The sequence below is a fragment of the Balaenoptera musculus genome, chromosome 5, assembly GCF_009873245.2.
Source record: "Balaenoptera musculus isolate JJ_BM4_2016_0621 chromosome 5, mBalMus1.pri.v3, whole genome shotgun sequence".
Taxonomy (NCBI): Eukaryota; Metazoa; Chordata; class Mammalia; order Artiodactyla; family Balaenopteridae; genus Balaenoptera; species Balaenoptera musculus.
In genome coordinates this window covers 88,945,570-88,958,014 of record NC_045789.1, presented here as the reverse complement: position 1 = coordinate 88,958,014, position 12,445 = coordinate 88,945,570, and the positions used below count along the sequence as shown (strand labels likewise).

Genomic DNA, 12,445 nt, shown 5'->3' with positions numbered 1-12,445 from the left:
CCATAAAAGACCAAATTCAGAGCATTCACGAAAACAATTTATAGTTTCATTATACACTCTGACATGAGCACTTTGTCATTACGGATGCTCACACAGAGCAGAGAGGACCAGCACTCCCATACCGTTTGAGTCAATGCTCTTTTATGGACAAAAAGCATTACTCATATATAGTGCTTGCTTGGAACTGACTTTCTTAAGTTCACTTTCAAATAAATGAAAGGGGAAAAAGAGAGTTTTGTGCATTAGCACATTTTTTTTCCTTAAAAAAAAAAAAAAAAGTAATTGCTTAGCTTCAAAAACAAAGGGGAAAGAAAAGCCATTCTGAGATGGATTTGAGTTCCAAGAGAGGACACTTGCACCTTGGATGAATCTTATTCCTGGCAGTAATGAGGTTGGAATCCTGCCTTAAAACATCCTGGATTTTAAGACTTTGACATCGTCTTCGTGGAGGCAAACAGTTCTGTTGCCACAGTGATTTCTCAAGAGTAAAATCCCCAACGAGTAAATATCAGAGGAGAGTAGCCCAAAAACCTGAACTGCAATGTCCTAAGGGAGGTATCGAGATTTCACAGGAAAAAATACCATTTACACACAGTTTAACAGAGCTGCCCTTGTGCCTTCAGTTCTTTGCCTGTGATCAGCAGCCTCGGCTGGCAGTGCTATTAGCATTGGTGGCACAAAAACAGTCACCTTTGTCCCTTCAGTGTATCAGATCCAAATCTAAGGCCTCAAAAATATTCCGTGTCTTCCAACTTTGGGGAAGAAAATTGCAATGGTGTGGAGACGTTGTACAGTACAGCAGGCAAGATTAGAGTCACATCCAGTTTACTGAAGGGGACCAGGTAAGGGTCACCACTTATTGGCAAAGTAGAACTCAAGTTCCCTGACCTTGAACTGCAATCTCTTACGGTCCAAGAGAGAAGCCGTTTCTCTCCCAAGGCGTGGTCCAAACAGGGCCTTGGAAGCTGTTTAAAGGGCAGCAATAGGCCTCCATTCCCTCTGGGTCTAAGACACCTGGTAGATGAACAGGCATAGAGTCCTGTGCTAAGACCCAGTGACCTGGGATTTGAGGAGCATCTTCACTGCTCTTCGGGTCTCCTTAGGGCACGGAAAACAGGACAATTATCAGCTCCATCAAAGGGTAAGAAACTGATTCTGTATAGAAGATGAAGCCACACCAAGAAAAGGGTGGTCTTTAGAAAGCCACTGCTGGATTGCTCTTTCTTTTGCTTAGTATGGTCTAGAACAGTGAATTTCAAAAATGTTATTCGACGTCATTTATTTTTATCAGCACAACAAACCTTAGGCTGAAGCCTCATTTATAAACAGCTCAAAGTGGCGGGGCTCTGGCTGAAGATGGGACACCTCTCCTGTAGTCCTGCCGCCCTCGCGTGGCAGCATCAACAGGGAGCCCTGCTCTACATCACCCTGGGATGCTTGTGAACATGCAGATTCCTGGGTCCCAGCTCAGACTACTCACCCTCAGCTCACCCCCATACTGCCTGAATCATGAATCTCTGGTGGCTGGCTCAGAAATCTGCAGTTAGCACATGGCACAGGTGATTCTTACTCCATCTATACTTTGAAAACCCAAGCACTGGAGGCCTCCAGCTTCATGGTGTCTCAAAAGTTAGAAACAATTAAAATAGTCTGGAGGGACTGATAGGCCAGCGGCAGCTCAGAAGCTCAGGGCAAGGCTCCGTCTCTGAGCCATTCCAGGGTTGTCGGAGCCACCTTTTATAGCACAGAGGGGTTCTGAACAAGTACAAGCACAGACTACATTTTACCATCTGGCCAAAGCGCCTAAACATGCAGAGTCTCATTAAAATATGAATAGAAACTCTGGGATGTGTATGTGGCGGGGGGGGGGGGGGGGTGGGCAGTGGGAGTGGTACCAGAGAATAGGATGGAATTTCTTGTTATTATTCTAAAATGGTGACAGTTTAGTCCCTGTGGTGGCGACTGCTAAATTGTCCCATTTTCTATCCCTCCAACTGGAAACAAACAAGCAAAAAACTGGAAAGAGAGAAAAAGGTGTTGAAGATCCTTCTCCGCTGGCAGCTCTGGACAACCAGCAAATGCATGGACCCAGCCTCAGCCTTAGAAGGGACCGGAAATAGAACAGAAAGCGAGACAAGCCAAGTCACTGTGCTTGGGACGTTTCCGCTTCTAAAGGAGGATGAGTAAGTGTAGACGATGGAGGGGGTGGACAGCAGAAAACCACCAGGCAGAGTCGGGAGGCCTCTGTCCAGATGTAAGTCTAGCAATGGGCTAATCATGAACCGCTGGGACCCTGGGAAAGCCACAGAACGCAAGGAACAAAACAAAGTCACGCTGCCTGGGCCTCAGTTTCCACACTTGGACAATGAGTGGGGTTCCCAGAGTGCCCTCCAACTTGAGAAACCCATGATTTTAACATCCCATCCAATATCACTGGGGTGCTGGGGAGAACACTGCGGGGAGGGGCTCCAGGCCAGGAGGTATGACTCACTTCAAGCACCTGGAAGTGGCTTCCTCTGCCTGGTCTAGGGCAGAGCCAGCTCAATGATTTCCAAAGATCACCTGCAGCCGTGGCAGTTCCGGAATCTCCAGACAAGCTGCGGCTTCAGGACATCCACCTGGTTGGAAAGGGTGCTGGGGCCGAAGCTGTGTTTGCAATAACAATTTACAATAGAGGGAGAAAAGGCTAAACGTCTGAGTGGTCAACATCAGTGCCTCTCTCCAGTATTTCTAGTTCTCCTTTCCTTGCAGGCGCTCGGAAGGACTATTCTTCCCCATTGCTCTGGAGTAAGGCAGAGCCATGTATCTTGCTTTACCCAATAGAGAGGGACTGCAAGGAACGTGAGTCACTTCCAGGGTAGAAGCTCCCAAGAGCCAAGGGATGAACCACCAGCCGAACCTGGATCATGGAACCAGCACAGCAGACAATTGCCCTGAAGAGTCATCTGGGTGCACAGAGAAATTTGTGTGATCCAGAAATAAACTTTTGTCCTGTTAAGGTACAAAGATTTCGGGGGTGTTTGTTATCAGAGCATAACTTAGCCCAAGCTGACTAATACAGTCCATAGCAAAGTGTAAGGGTGGGGAGGCTGATAGAGATCATATCTGCCCCTGCTCTGTGCTTCTACTGAGTTACCACAATGATGAAGAGGATTAACATTATCACTATTATTATTACCATTAATAACAAAAATGAAAGTTGTATGGCAAATGCTTTCCATGTATAATCTCCTTTAATCCTCACAAAACCATAATGGGGTTACTGTGTTATTAGCATGTACCTTTTCTAAATGAGAAAGTGAGACTGAAAGAGTTTATGTAATCTGCCAAGGGTTTGGCAGAGCTAGAATTCGAACCCAGGTTTTTGTACAGCCAAGCCTGTGGAACCCCGATTCCTGACAAACCAAGCACTCAGTGAAAAAACAATCAGAATATTCATGGAATTGGTTACTACATCTAGTTGGTATTTTCAGCATAGGGAAGCTAAGAAAAGGGAATTTTAAATTTGGCTACTTTTTATACCTAGAATCTCTTGACCCACCCCCTTCTAAAACTAGATGCAAGGCCTGAAGGAAGAAGGAAAAAATAAACAAAGAATCCACCAGCATCTCTCCCCTCTGCTCCTCCTGAGGGAGCCAAGTAGAGGCAACAAGGTTTCCATCCACTTAAATGACATGGGATAAAACTAGAGGCTGTTTTCTCAAAAGCAGCTTGGGCCTAACAATTTTCTATACGCTGTAGCTGCTCTCAATCATTCATTCAACAAATATTTTCTGGGTGCCTTCTATGTGTTAGGCACTGAGCCAAGCATTTGGTCTCCTAAAGGGATAAATGGTCCTAGGGATTTTGAAAAGGAAAAACATGATACTTGGATAACAAAATATAATTTCCACAATTCCTTATGGGTTTTTCTGAAACCCCCAAAGTTTTGAAAACTGAAAATGTGTTTGCATCCTGTTAGTGACCTCAGCCTATGTGAGGGTTTTTATTGTCTTTATGCCACTGATTGTGAATATTCATACATTTGCTGAAGACAAATCAATGTGTTTGATTTCCAGCTGCTGCCCAGAACTCTGCTGGGGTTGATACACAATATACAGTATACTTATTACATTTCCTTTCAGACGCCAAAACTCCTGCCTCTAAAACATATCTGGGGCCCAAGGATTTCAGATATGGAACCTGCCTATTATTTGAAAGTCACCCTTGCAAATCTCTGTATAGTATCAAAGACATATTGGTGACTAAAATCAAATCTTTCTCAAACAGCAATTGTCCAAAACCTAAGAATTTATTAGATTTTGACTTCCTCATGTAGGCCAGGAAAAACTAAAAGTGTGTTACATGCAGTAAATGTTCAAGCTGCCACAGTGCTTACGTGCCTATTCCCATCACCTCACAATGTCTTTATTCTTGAGAATTAGCATGAATGCTGGAGTGGAAAAAAAACCTCCCAGATAACCCAAGTGACTTGCCCAATTGCAAAGAATAAGGTTCCCAGCTGCCAGCATCTTCCATAATAGTGTCTTCCAAACTGTGGGTCACGATACATTAGTCTGGGTAGTGAAATCAATTCAATTGCAACCCTCATTTTCTTTAAAAAAAAAAAAAGAACAGAAAATAGCGTGAATCCCATGTAGTATAGGTAAGCATTGCTTCATGAAACTTTTCTTTTTGCATATGTGTATATGAATAAACATACATATATGCATGTTTTCACACATTTATGGTAGACTGCCATTTTAAAAGTTTGGAAATGACTCTTCTATAATAAGCCACTTTGCACATTTATTTATTCATTCATTCAACAAATAGTTAGTAAAAGGCACCAAGAGAGGCAAGAGTGGGGCTGGGGGGTAGGTATTGGGCAGGCAAGAAAAGCTACACAGAGGAGATCATCCTTGAAATGAATTTTGAGAGATGAGCAGGTATAAAAGGCACCCGAATAAAAGCCATTATGTAATAGAAATAATTAACCAGTTCTTTGGGATTGAAGCACAATTCTGATTAATTAATACCTGCTCTGCCCACCTCACTGAGATTACCGTGAGCTTGAAATTCAACGTACTATGCTAAAATTTGGCTTTGGAAATGTTCTCAAAATTAAAGGCATTATTTTTTTTTTTTTTTTTTTTTTTTTTAATGTCTGAAACATTTATATTAACATATTTCCATACATATTTCCATACAAATACAAATATAAGATTTTTAGAAATTTCATGTAATGTCTGAAACATTTATATTAATATATTTCCATACATATTTCCATACAAATACAAATATAAGATTTTTAGAAATTTCATGTAATGTCTGAAACATTTATATTAACATATTTCCATACAAATAACCCAATGAAAGTTTAGTATTAGTTGTTTTGTTTGTTTTTTTATACTGCAGGTTCTTATTAGGCATCAGTTTTATACACATCAGTGTATACATGTCAATCCCAATTGCCCAATTCAGCACACCACCATCCCCACCTCACCGCAGTTTTCCCCCCTTGGTGTCCATATGACCATTCTCTACATTTGTGTCTCAACTTCTGCCCTGCAAACTGGCTCATCTGTACCATTTTCCTAGGTTCCGCATACATGCATTAATATACGATATTTGTTTTTCTCTTTCTGACTTACTTCACTCTGTATGACAGTCTCTAGATCCATCCATGTCTCAACAAATGACTCAATTTCGTTCCTTTTTATGGCTGAGTAATATTCCATTGTATATATGTACCACAACTTCTTTATCCATTCGTCTGTTGATGGGCATTTAGGTTGCTTCCATGACCTGGCTATTGTAAATAGTGCTGCAATGAACATTCGGGTGCATGTGTCTTTTTGAATTACGGTTTTCTCTGGGTATATGCCCAGTAGTGGGATTGCTGGGTCATATGGTAATTCTATTTTTAGTTTTTTAAGGAACCTCCATACTGTTCTCCATAGTGGCTGTATCAATTTACATTCCCACCAACAGTGCAAGAGGGTTCCCTTTTCTCCACACCCTCTCCAGCATTTGTTGTTTGTAGATTTTCTGATGATGCCCATTCTAACAGGAGTGAGGTGATACCTCATTGTAGTTTTGATTTGCATTTCTCTAATAATTAGTGATGTTGAGCATCTTTTCATGTGCTTCGTGGCCATCTGTATGTCTTCTTTGGAGAAATGTCTATTTAGGTCTTCTGCCCATTTTTGGATTGGGGTGTTTGTTTCTTTGATATTGAGCTGAATGAGCTGTTTATATATTTTGGAGATTAAGCCTTTGTCCGTTGATTCATTTGCAAATATTTTCTCCCATTCTGAGGGTTGTCTTTTCGTCTTGTTTATGGTTTCCTTTGCTGTGCAAAAGCTTTGAAGTTTCATTAGGTCCCATTTGTTTATTTTTGTTTTTATTTCCATTACTCTAGGAGGTGGATCAAAAAAGATCTTGCTGTGATTTATGTCAAAGAGTGTTCTTCCTATGTTTTCCTCTAAGAGTTTTATAGTGTCCAGTCTTATATTTAGGTCTCTAATCCATTTTGAGTTTATTTTTGTGTATGGTGTTAGGGAGTATTCTAATTTCATTCTTTTACATGTAGCTGTCCAGTTTTCCCAGCACCACTTATTGAAGAGACTGTCTTTTCTCCATTGTATATCTTTGCCTCCTTTGTCATAGATTAGTTGACCATAGGTGCGTGGGTTAATCTCTGGGAGCTAATTAATGAATATGGTAAAGTTGCAGGATACAAAATTAATGCACAGAAATCTCTTGCATTCCTATACACTAATGATGAAAAATCTGAAAGAGAAATTATGGAAACACTCCCATTTACCATTGCAACAAAAAGAATAAAATACCTAGGAATAAACCTACCTAGGGAGACGAAAGACCTGTATGCAGAAAACTATAAGACACTGATGAAAGAAATTAAAGATGATACCAACAGATGGAGAGATATACCATGTTCTTGGATTGGAAGAATCAACATTGTGAAAATGAGTATACTACCCAAAGCAATCTACAGATTCAATGCAATCCCTATCAAATTACCAATGGCATTTTTTACGGAGCTAGAACAAATCATCTTAAAATTTGTATGGAGACACAAAAGACCCCGAATAGCCAAAGCAGTCTTGAGGGAAAAAAATGGAGCTGGAGGAATCAGACTCCCTGACTTCAGACTATACTACAAAGCTACAGTAATCAAGACAGTATGGTACTGGCACAAAAACAGAAACATAGATCAATGGAACAAGATAGAAAGCCCAGAGATTAACCCACGCACCTATGGTCAACTAATCTATGACAAAGGAGGCAAAGATATACAATGGAGTAAAGGCATTATTTTTACAGCAGTTAAAACTTACAAAACATTTTCCCAAAGACTCTCTCGTTCGATAGCCAACACTATATGACAAGTGTGACAAAAACTGCTTTTCCCATTTTACAGACAAGATAGCTGAGATTGTCTTTCCCAGAGTCACAAAGCTAACAACTGTCAGCTCAAACTAGGGCTCTTAACTACAAATTCCAGGCTGTTTTTAGTATTCTATACTGGTACCAATTAAATTATTAGCAATTCCACAAATTACCTCTCTTGGGTCAAACTATATTTTTAACAAGACACTCTAGGAGATCATTGTGTAACTGAAAGCAATGCATTTTAATTCATAGTGTTTTGAGACCCTGTTTGGAAGACAGGCAGCCCTCCTGGGGCCTTTTCAATCATATTCCATGGGGAGTGGCTGAGGAGATACAGGCTACCTGCAGCCCTGCTCAGCAGTCAGCCAACTCCATGTCCCAAGTGCTCTGGCCAGCCGAGTGTCGGCTGATGGGCAGTTCACCACGCTGGGGTCTCAATCAGCTGAATCATGGGCATGAGACACTTTATTTTTCAAAGAGCACTTGAACTCCTAATTGTCTAAGTTGTGACTCAGGCCCTAGCCCTCTTGGCTACCTTGAATTCTACCCGTGCCCAGCCCTGCAACAAGGTGATCTCATACGGTCCAATGACTTTCACTCTCACCTCTGTGCTGATTTCACCCAAACTGATATCACAGCTCAGACCTCTCATCTGTACTTCTTGCTCTGCTATCCAATGTGTAACTCTATCTGAACATCTCAGAGGCATCTTAGACTGAACCCTTGATATTCCCTCGGACCTGCCCCGCCCCGAAACTTCCCTCTTGGTAAATAAATGGTACAAACCATATTTGGTTTTCCATGAAAACCTTGGAATCATCCTTGCCTCTTCTCTTTCTTTGCCAGCCCTCATTTAATTCATCAGCAAATCCTATGGGCACTACCTTCATAAGACATATTGAATTCAAATACTTCTCACCCACTTCTACCACTGTCACCCTCCTTCAAGCCACCATTATCTCTTGATTGGACTGTGGCCTTAGCCTCCTATTTCTACCTCCTGCTTCTACCCACCTACAGTCTATTTTCCAAGTAGTGACGAGAAAGATGCTTTTCAAATGATGGCAACATGTGGTAGCTCAAAATCCCCCATGGCCTCCCATCACCTTTAAAGCAAAATCCAAAGTCCTTCCACTCCCCCTTGCTCACTGCTCTCCACCCTCACTAGCCTCCTTGCTACCTTTGACCACGTCAAGCCAATTCCAACCTCAGGACCTTTGCACTGCCCTCTGCTTAGATTGTGTGGCTTCCTCCCTGGATTCATTCAAATCTCTGTTGTAATGTCTCCTTCTCAGGAAGCTCTGCCACCACGCAGACTCTCAATCCCCTTCTATTGTGCTACCTTCCTTCATAGCACTTATTACTTGACCTTGAGTTACATAACTAATTATTGATTTACTTTCAACATCTCCCGCTCCATGGCAGCAAGAATTGTGCTGTTTCATCCCAGATCCCCAGTGCTGAGAACAGCGCATAGTGCATAGCTGGTGAATGAGAAAATTCAGTCTTAATACATCTTCAACATACCTGTGACACACGTGGTATGGTACCCATTTTACAGATTCTCAAACTCACAGCTAGTGAAGACCTCAGGAATGATCTAAGTCAGGCCCCTCATTCTACAGATGAGGAAACTGGGACTCAGAATGGTGAACTGACTTATCCAAGGCTGGCTAGTAGGCCCCAGAGTTAAAACCTAAACTGAGGATTCTTCTCATTCCAAGTTCAGCACAACTTTCACATTACCAAGTTGAGGTACACATTCCTGGCTGAGGAGACATAAATGTCTATAAACTTACAATGGTACCTGGTACTTTTTTATAGTCATAATAATTATTACAATAAAATAGATAATAATAGATGATAGTAAGTAGCCAAATCATCATTCATGAATACTTACTAACTACAGTATGTTAAATTCTACAAAGAGGTGAAAACAAAGCTCCCAGAACACAGAGAAAAGCAGTTTAGAGTAATGGTTGGGAGCATGGCAGAAAGAGCTGGAATGCCTGAGTTCAAATCTTGGCTTTGCCACTCACTAGCTATCAATTACTTAGCCTCTCCATGCCTCAGTTTCCCCATTTATTAAATGGGTATCATTGCAGTATCTTCACAGGGCAGATGTGAGAATTAAAATAATTTGCATATGTAAAACATTTAAAATAGTAAGTGCTGTATCCGCATTCATTGTTATTACTACTATTTTTATCACGAGGCAACTGATCATAGCTTGGCAAAGAAGGTACTCAAAGAGTTGGAGCAAGATGTGAACATTTGAAATGGATTCCGAAGAATAGGTGGAAGGATGTGTTTTGTTTGGGGATAGATGGAGTTGTGACAGGTAGTGGTGATGAGAAAACAATACTCCTGGCAGGGAAAGAGCCACAGCAAAGCACAAAGGTGAGAAGTAGGAAGACATATTGTCAGAACAGCAAGCAACGAGCAACACGCTGGGCTGGCTTCGGTGGAGGGGTGGGAATAAAAGCTGTGTGAGATAAAGCTAGAAGGAGAGATAGATGTTGGCCAGGTCAGAAAGGGCCTGGAAGTGTTGCTGAGGAGTACAAATTTTATTCTGTCAGCAAGCAGGAGCCCCGAGGGTTTCTGAATAGGGGAGTGACATTAAGAATCCTTTTAGGAAGACAGTTTCGTCCTGACACCATGTGGTGTAAATTATCTTGGACTATACAGCTTGGGTAGAATTGGTTGCCAAGCTCACAGGGGAAGGGAAAGGATTTGAGGTTCAGGGTCCCCTGTGTAGACACAACTCTGGATCCTGCGCTTTGCTCCAAACTCTCAGGCCTACAAAGAACACACTGGCTTTGCTGTTTCTTAATGTGGGGTCTGCTATCGCCTTGTCTAATGCAATACTGATAGGCAGGCTGCTACCCAGGCAACCAGATGCACTCATGGGTTTGGCCTCAGCCTCAGCCTCAGCAGCTGGTATCAGAATCACATCAGTGGGCGAGTGGGTGCCCAACCACACTCCAAAGGGCTGAGCTGAACAGGCAAATGCAGCACTTTTTGGTCACTCGGGTGGGACCAAGGGATACACACTGGGTTCTCCTTAGGCCTCCATTTTTGCTCTACAGTTAAGGTATAATTCAGCTTGTCAAGTTCATGTGTAGTGTACAGACCAGGATACTTGCTCCCTTCTCTACCCTGGAAAAGGAGGGTTTGTTTTCAGGAGAGGGGAGGCAGAAAACAAATTAGTATTTTTTTGAATGTCTTCTATGTGCTAGACACTGTTAGGAGTAATAATAATGAGAAGAAGACCTTTATCTGATTATAAAAGTGGAGCAGCCACTACTTAGTGAACATTACTATTTTCCAAATTGTGCCAAATGCTCTATTTGAAACATCCTATTTAACCCTGTGAAATAGGTTGTTTGATTAGCCCCATTTTGAGCTGAGGACACTGAAGCCCTCAAAGAGGTCAATTTATCCTTCATCATGAAGGTAATAAGTAGCAGAGCAGACTGTCCTCTGCAAATATCTGTTAGGATCCTTCGGTTGTAGGCAACAGTAACTCACACTCTCTCATAGGAACATGTTGGAAGGATACTGGAACTCACAGAATTGGCAGGAAGACAGAGAAGTAGACCTAGAAACAGGTAGGCACTGAGGTGACTCTGGAGGCAGGACCAGGAACCACCAGGTCTCAGTGCAAGTAAGCTTGGGTTAGAGACTACTGAATGGGGTAGAGATGAACTCCGTTATGTTTCAGATTCCTTGTCTCTCTCCTCAAGCGTTTCTCCAACTGGCCTAATGCTGATCACGTGCCATCCTTTGCCTGGGGGACAGGACACCCAGACTGTATCCCTCCAACCTGTCCCTCCAGATTATATCCAGTGCTAAAACCATCCAAACTGGGGTGCTGTTGAGAAAGACAAATGAATGCTGGGAAGTGAGAAAACAGCCAATGTTCACCACAGTAACCTAGTGTTGGTCTGCTCCCCGCAGGCCCATAAGACCAAAGAAAGAACCCGGAGTCAGCAACAGAGACCTCAGTGGTTTAATGGAAGCAGGCGCATACACATCTGAAGCAAGGTCCTGGAGCGACACCCCGTGTGCAGCAGCTGGCAGGCAGGACTTGGCGGCAGGCTTCGTTCCGAGGGGGAAGGGGGAGATTGCCAGTTACAGGGGGAAGTGATGTCAGGTTGGCTCATCGGTTACCAGGGAAACCAGGAGAGGGGCACATCCCTCACCACTCCTTTGATAAGAACAATCACTGGCTGGGACCTGGGGCAAGTATGTAGGAAGGTCAGTCCTGTGAGGAGGGTATAGGTGAAGCAGGCACTGGTTGGGCAGGGGATGCACAGAGAGCAAGAGAACAGCCATCTTGAGTGGCCTGACCATACACCTAGGTAGATCCATCCTACTGAGCTTATTTCTCAACCTTGCTAAGGTTCCCCTTCCAGTGCTTCATGAAGAAAGGTTGGAAAAGAAATGGTGGGCATTTAGGGAGGTCCCTGGTGGCCCAGTGGTTAGGACTTGGCACTCTGACTGCTGAGGGCCCGGGTTCAATTCCTGGTCAGGGAACTAAGATCCTACAAGCCTCGTAGCAACCAAAAAAAAAAAAAAAAAATGGTGAGCATTTAATAGCAACTTTTATTTCAACTAACCTCTGAGCCTCTACTCATCATATACAGAAACACATATACAGTGGTGAAGTTTATATGGCTCCAGTGGGGTATATAAACCTACCAATGGGAGAAAGGAAAAAAAAAAAAAAACACACCACCAAGTACAATGGGTAATCAGCGAAACATGAATGGAATAAACTTGGTAAAATATGCCCAGTTTTTGGCATGTATACTAGATATCATGAAATGTTTTTATTATCCTCTCAAAAACAGATTTCTTTTGAATTGCATTTCAATTATATTTTTGAAGCAGAGCTTATAGCTCATTTGTCGATGTTAATTCATGCCCACACGCAAACACTTGAAGGTAGCCTTGTGCTTCTCAAGAACCCAAACTCACCGTTTTCACCACTGAGTGGCTTTTATCTACCCATTTACTGTTATCTGCAATAAAGCAAGTCATA

The 12,445-nt window shown here is 42.4% G+C and overlaps 1 protein-coding gene and 1 non-coding gene across 3 annotated transcripts in view; one reads left to right on the top strand and one right to left on the bottom strand.

Moving 5' to 3' along the window:
• Window positions 1-12,445, bottom strand: part of CCDC149 (coiled-coil domain containing 149) — a 96,467-nt gene that overhangs the window by 62,220 nt on the left and 21,802 nt on the right. The gene's annotated exons all lie outside the window — the stretch shown is intronic.
• On the top strand, window positions 11,865-11,937 carry TRNAQ-CUG. The gene has a single exon. It is a non-coding gene; the product is annotated as a tRNA-Gln (tRNA).